This window comes from Dasypus novemcinctus, chromosome 15, assembly GCF_030445035.2.
Source record: "Dasypus novemcinctus isolate mDasNov1 chromosome 15, mDasNov1.1.hap2, whole genome shotgun sequence".
In the NCBI taxonomy this organism is placed as follows: domain Eukaryota; kingdom Metazoa; phylum Chordata; class Mammalia; order Cingulata; family Dasypodidae; genus Dasypus; species Dasypus novemcinctus.
In genome coordinates, this window is record NC_080687.1 from 44,495,891 (window position 1) to 44,502,125 (window position 6,235).

General features: G+C 36.9%; 1 pseudogene; it reads left to right on the forward strand.

Annotated features, from left to right (window-relative positions):
• Positions 1-1,759: 1,759 nt before the first annotated feature.
• Positions 1,760-4,705, forward strand: LOC101433428 (NEDD8 ultimate buster 1 pseudogene; annotated as a pseudogene).
• The last annotated feature ends 1,530 nt before the right edge of the window (positions 4,706-6,235 follow it).

The window sequence follows — 6,235 nt, forward strand, 5'->3', positions numbered from 1 at the left end:
ATATACAACAAATATATTTTGGCTTGTCCTTAATGTATTGAAGTAATTTTTGGACACTGAACCTTCAAAATAGTCCTGTGGGTCATTTCTAAATGTCTTACCCTACTGTATTCAGGAAGAAAGAAGAGTACTTTGGCAGGCTCAATGAGAAATCAATAGAACAGCCTGCCTTCCAGTTCAAACTTGGCCCATTAAATTACATTCCATTAATTGTAAAAAATAACTGTCAGCATATATTTTCAATCATTGGAAGAGAGATTGAATGACTTCCTGTTCTAGTCTATATACACAAAGTAACCTTTTACAAATGAATTGAGAAACTTCCCACAAGAACACATACCAAAATGGACATGATGTAAAATGTAGGAAATAGCAGGCTCTCCTCAACACTACCCAGCCTCACACTTGTGTACCACTTACTTTCATTTCTTAGAAGAATACTCTATTTACCTGCTGGAATCTAGATTTTTAATCGGCTGACTAGTAATAATAATGGATGAAAATTTTGCTAATAAATTCTCAATTGGTTTATGTAAGAAAAATCAGAGCTACACTTGGGAGAAAATATTAAGAAAACAAACATATGCAGAAAAATAAGACCTGGAAAAAAGTGTGATAATGTGGTATGCTGGATTTTTGAGACACAAGGAAAGAAATCTGAGGAATAGCTTCTACTATAAAATGGATTTTAGGGATATATATATACATAGCTTTAAAACTAGTAACATATGTATTGATTATTATGTACCAGGTATGGTTCTAAGTGGTTTACATGTATGAATTCAACTTAATCCTCATACCAAATCCATGAGCTGGTAATATAATAATGTTAGCATCCTCCCCTTTACACATGAGAAAAATCTGGAACACTGACGATAAGTCAATCAGCTAAAATGTGGCAAATTTTGAGTGCAAACCCAGACAGTGTGGTGTGAGCACATTCATTTAACCATCATACTGTAGATATTTTACTTACAAAATAGGCTTTACAGTCATTGCAAAAAAAAAAAAAAAAATAGAACAAAAATAAATCTATTAAGGTATTCCAAAACCAGAAACTATCAACAAAGCTTGTAACTTAATAAATGCCCATTGTAAAAGCCAACTCATTTCTTGTATACTGCATTCTGGCAGCCTAGTAAACTAAAACTCTGTGACAGTCAAAGACAATTAAATATATAATGAATCTGCTACTTAATGTGCTGTAACTAAGAGCTAAAATTCAGCCACAAACTCTTTTCCAATGTACAGTTTTAAAACTTTATAGGTAAACAATTTTGCACGTCAAAAACATTTACAAATGGTTTAAACTCTTCTTTTAATAGTTGGATTACATGAGAAAACCTTTGTAGACTGGATAAGACCATAGAAAAATAAATTCCAAGTTTTTTTTTGCACTAGGTAAGAATGCCTCATGAAAAATAAGGTCTAAACTTTCTAGTATATACTACCATTGGAAAAGCATCCACATAAGTTGCTTGTGACCAAAAGTCCAGAGTCTTTGACCTGTATTCAAATGCTTCTATCATGGAAACACTGTGATTTAATGAAGTAGATTCTCTACTCAAGCATTAGCAGCAGACTACCAGGAAAAATTCCAATGGAAAGTGAGAGATGAATGAGTACCTGGGTTCAGAAAAAAGCAAACCAGAAGAAGACTAATCTGAAATTGGAATTATTGCCTCTTGAACAGTCACTTTCCCCACCTCCAAATCTACTTAGCCTCTATCTATAAAGAGGAATGGTGTTTCATCAAATCAAAGACAACATTAATTGTAAGGTGCACTGTTGGTTCATGTACAGCTTACCTCTCAATGTCTTACTACTTTGACTATGATGATGTGGCTTCAAAGAACTTTGCCAAGTATTTTATTCATGAATCTCATGTGAAGAGGGAACATGCTGAGAAACTTATGAAGCTGCAGAACCAACAAGGTGGTTTCGTGTCTTGGGGCCTCCTTGTGAAGGCAGCCTCACCAGCACACTGTGGAGCGCTGCCCGGTCCGCAAGCACCATGGAGAGCTGACTCAGCAAGGTGATGCAACAAGAAAAGGGAGACAAGTAAAAACACAGAAGAGCATGAAATGAATGAACCCAGAGTGCAGACAGCAAGCAAGTTGCAATGGGGAGAGGAGATAAAATAAATAAATACAGACACAGAAGAAAGCACAGCAAATGGACACAGAGAGCAGATAGCATGCAAAAAAAAAGCCACAAGGGGGGATTAAAAAAAAAAAAAAGGTCCTGAATATGCTCAAAGACCTAAAAGAAAATATGGACAAAGTAGTAAAGGTTATGTAGATGAACACAAGAAAAATATCAACACAGAGATGGAAATTATGAATAGGAGCCTAACAGAGCTAAAGAGCATAGGAACAGAAATGTAAAACTCTCTAGAGGTGTCCAAAAGCAGATTGAAGTTGGCAGAAGAATCAGAGAACTCAAAGACAATTGAAATCATTAAGTCTGAAAAACAAGAAAAAAGAAAAAGAATGAAGAAAAGTGAACAGAGCCTGAGGAACTTGTGTGACACATCAAGCATACAATATACACATTGTGGGAATCCCAGAAGGAGAAGAAAGAGAGAAGAGGGCAAAGATAAAAATATTGCATTAGTTTTGCCTCTGAAACCATGGAGGAAAGAATACTTCCATGTTTTCTGACATATTTAAAGTGCTGAAAGCAAGAAAATACCAACCAAGAATTCTATATCTGGCAAACAGTCTTTCAGAAATGTAGGAGAGCCCACCCTCCTGGCCGTCTCAAGACCTGCCACCCTGCCTCTACCTCTTTGTCCCTACCCCTTTTCCCGGTGGTGTGAGGGCTGTGTGATGGTGGAGGCCAGGGCAGGTTTCACCCAGATGAGCACTGGTTAGGTCACAGTAGGGAGTGGGGGTGGTACTGCATGGCACAAAAGAAATAATTTCAAGAGAAATTGACCTAGTATTTAAGGGAAGACAGATTTCAACTTTGGAAAACTCCATACATGGATGAAAATAAAGAAGTTGGTTTGGCATTGAAGGACCTTGCTAAGAAGCACTCTGACAAATCAGAATGTTGTGAAAATGAGATAGAAAAAATAAAAGAAGAAATATGTTGAAAAACAGTTGAATGTGAAACAGTAAATGAAAATTATAAAACAACAAAAATTGCCATAATTGAAGTATTCTTACCTTCAAGACTAAGAAAAGATAGGAAAAACTTGTTGTACACCCAAGTGGACATCACTGGCAGGGAATGGAGGTCTAAAATAGTTGAATCATTTGGATTTCAAGAAAAGTATATGAATGTTCTAAAAAATAAAGAACAGCTTTAGTGAAAACACTTGATGAACAAGGAATGGCAAACAATTTGAAAGTGATGGTACACGAACTAAAACAATCTGAAAAGGATGTGAGGAAAAATCTTTCAGGTAGAAGATGAAGAACCAAAAAAACTGAATTAAAAGGAAAAAGAACACAGAGGGCTAAGAGAACTAGAAAAACTGGCAGAGAAAGTTGAGATGGTGGTGGATCCAGAAACGACACCATATAGCAAACCAAACAGGCAGACTAATCAGAATTCCCCCATCACATAGAAAGCCCTTAGGTTAGCTATAGGATATCATGAGAAAGGCAGAGCTTTCTTCAAAAGAAAAGAATATGGAATAGCATTGCCATGTTTGTTGGACACTGACAAATATTTCTTTGAGTGTTGCAGAGAACTGCTGGATATGGTAGACAACCATGCAGTGCTCCAGCTGGATATAGTATGGTGTTATTTCCACTTGGGACAACTGAAATGTCTTGATGATGCAGAAAAAAAATTAAACTTAACCAAGAAATGCTTGAAAAATTGCTATGGAGAAAATCATCAAAGACTGGTCCCTATAAAAGGAAATTGTGGGAAAGAGAAGGCATTGTTTTTAAGACTTTTCTTGCTTTAGCTTATCTGAAACTATCACAGTGGAAATGGTGAAGAGGCTCATAAGTATCTCAACAAGGCAAGTCAATTCTTCGAAGAGTCATATTTTGATTCATCAAAAGTTCACAATTTGTTGCAGTTAGGCTTTACTGCCCAGGAAGCCTGGCTTGGCCTAAGAAAATGTGACAGAATGTAGATCATACGACCATTCATATCACCAACTACAGAGAAGTATTGGCTCAAATAAGGACAGAGGAAAAAAAGAAGAAAAACCGCTGCCTGGAGTGCATAAACTATTTGAGAGGAATGGGTTAGCCCATGCATGCAGACAAGCAGGCCTTCCATCAGTCAAGTGGATATCTGGATGAAGCCTTGAAGATCCTTCTGAGTAATCCTCAGATGTCATGGTTAAATGATTCAGAGTCTGAAACTAACAACCATCAAGAAAGTCCTTCCCAGGAAAACACTGACTAGGTAGTGTAAATGGGTTTTGATGCTGTAGCTGCCAGAGTGAAACTGAAAGTATTTAGGGGGAATGAACAGCTGACAGCTCAGATCCTGGCTCACAATGGAGGAAGTTCTTCTCCTGACCTATAGCTCCCAGTGGAAGATTCTTCATCAACCCCCTCCATATCCCCTTCAGGTTCTGCAGGACTTTCGGTGCCTCAACAGATGAAAACATGAAGAAAGATGCAATCAATGAAATATTGGAAGATATTCCAGAGCATGAAAAGCAATGGAGAAATTATTATTGCAGAGTATGAAATATAAAATCAGCAACAAAGAAAAATTAAATAATGAACAGAGAAAAAAAAGTGCAGGAGAGATTAATTCATTCCCAGGTAAAGAAAAGCTGAAGGAATTCATTACCTCTAGACTGGTCCTATAAGAGATATTAAAGAGAATTTTGCAAGTTGAAAGGAATCAAGTTGTTTTTAAGTATCATTAAATGTTCCAATGCTTTATCACTAGCATTTTGCTTATACTCTTAACTTTAAATCAAAGTGGAATTCAAATATTCAGTGACACATTTAAATTGGAATCAAAAAGCATTTTGTTATTTTAATGGGACACATTATCTCGAACATTACAAATAATAAAAATTAAGAGCCTAGATATCTTACTACACAGATATTAATTTACCACACTATTGTGTTTCATTTTACATCTTCCCTGTTTTAAAGGAACTTTATTTACTAAATTAACAATTGTAGCAATTTTGGGAGAAAATCGCTCAGTTGATTATAACTGTGAAATGATCAGAGACCTTTGACAGAATACTTACTGGACTTTCTTTTCATGGCAATAATTTTGGACACCCTAAGCCCTTTTTAATCTCTTGTATTTAGAGGACCACAGCTCTGCTAGCCCCAGAAGTCTATTTCCCAGGTCAATTCATAGAAATCTGTATGCCCAAGATGCTACATTATTTGGTTGGTGTGATAGTTTGAATTTGGTGAATCCTCCAAAAAGTCTATGTTTTTTAACTAATCCACTCCTGTGGGTGTGAGGTTCTTTGATTGCATTAGATTTGGTTAAGGGACCTTGATTAAATCACTAGACTAGATGGGTTTTGAACAGACTACACCAGTGACGCATGGCTCAGGATGGGTCACCACCCTCTTACTGTAGGCTTATATAAATGGAGACAGAGTGAAATAAGACACTCAGAGAAGGGAGTTCTGCCATTTTGACCTGGCCAAGGTGAAAGGACTCAAGGATCACTAGCAATCAATGCTGAGACATGAAGTCTTCAAGAGTTTGGGCCCATGGTTCAAGACTGAAGAGACAAGTCATATGCTTGACTGCTCACAACTCCTGGGGACAGTGAGCTTTGAGGGGAAGGCAGGACCTCAGCAGATGTCAGCTGCCAGTTTGCCTTGCTATGTGGCCGGATGCCAGGATCACCAATAGCTGATTTTGGTGAGAAAGAACTTCTGATGGTGCCTTGATTCTGACATTGCTCATGAAAATATATGGAATATAAATATAGTGTGTATGTAGATCAAATACAGGGTTGCAGCAGCAAACGCATAGTAAATACATAATGTGCCTGTGGGATGGAATATGACACATGATCGAGCCAAAAGGCAATCTGGTGAGTGCAAGGAAGGAGAATCAAGAAAGGGCACAGTATGTAATGAGGGATTATTTCAATCCCACCTTCATATTTATCTGTATTTTGATAGAAAATGGCTTATAAACAATCTGTCCTATGCTTTTGAGTGCCTCCACCCCAAATATAACTAGAATATTCATTACACAAATCAAAAATCAAATGGCAACTGTAACAGTTCAAAATACATTCATAAACCTTAAAAATATTTTTCTG